Genomic DNA, 488 nt, shown 5'->3' on the forward strand with positions numbered 1-488 from the left:
GCAGCCTGGCTGGAGCTGGGGACTGACCCAGGAGCCTGCACCCAAACCCAGCAAACGAAAGGCACAAGGAGAACTTTATGCCCCCACCCCTTCGTCCCCTGCCTGGGGCCGGGGAAGAGATGCCACTGGCAGGATCTGCTCCCTGCTGGGCTTTGCCTGTGACCCGACGCTGATGCGTTTTCTGTAGCCAGCCCGTGCTGGTGCAGTTGAGAGGCTGGTGGCTTTGCTGGTCCAGGTAGGATTTGGAGCTGGCTTTAGGTCCCTTGGTGTTTCATCTGTCGCTCCATCCCGCGGCTATTCCCAGTCCCTTGGTGATTTCCCCTGTCCTTATTGTTGGGCCCTTCCTCAGTGGCCTGTGAAGGGTCCTCTGACCCAGCATCAAACTGGGGAGGGAAATGTCCTCTCCTCCGCTGGCATCACCGTCCCGGGCAAGGGGAGCCCCAAGCCAGCTCTTCTCCAGCTGCCAAGCCGGGGCTGGCGGGGGGCGG

Source organism: Buceros rhinoceros, unplaced genomic scaffold (assembly GCF_000710305.1).
Source record: "Buceros rhinoceros silvestris isolate BGI_N320 unplaced genomic scaffold, ASM71030v1 scaffold30202, whole genome shotgun sequence".
In the NCBI taxonomy this organism is placed as follows: domain Eukaryota; kingdom Metazoa; phylum Chordata; class Aves; order Bucerotiformes; family Bucerotidae; genus Buceros; species Buceros rhinoceros.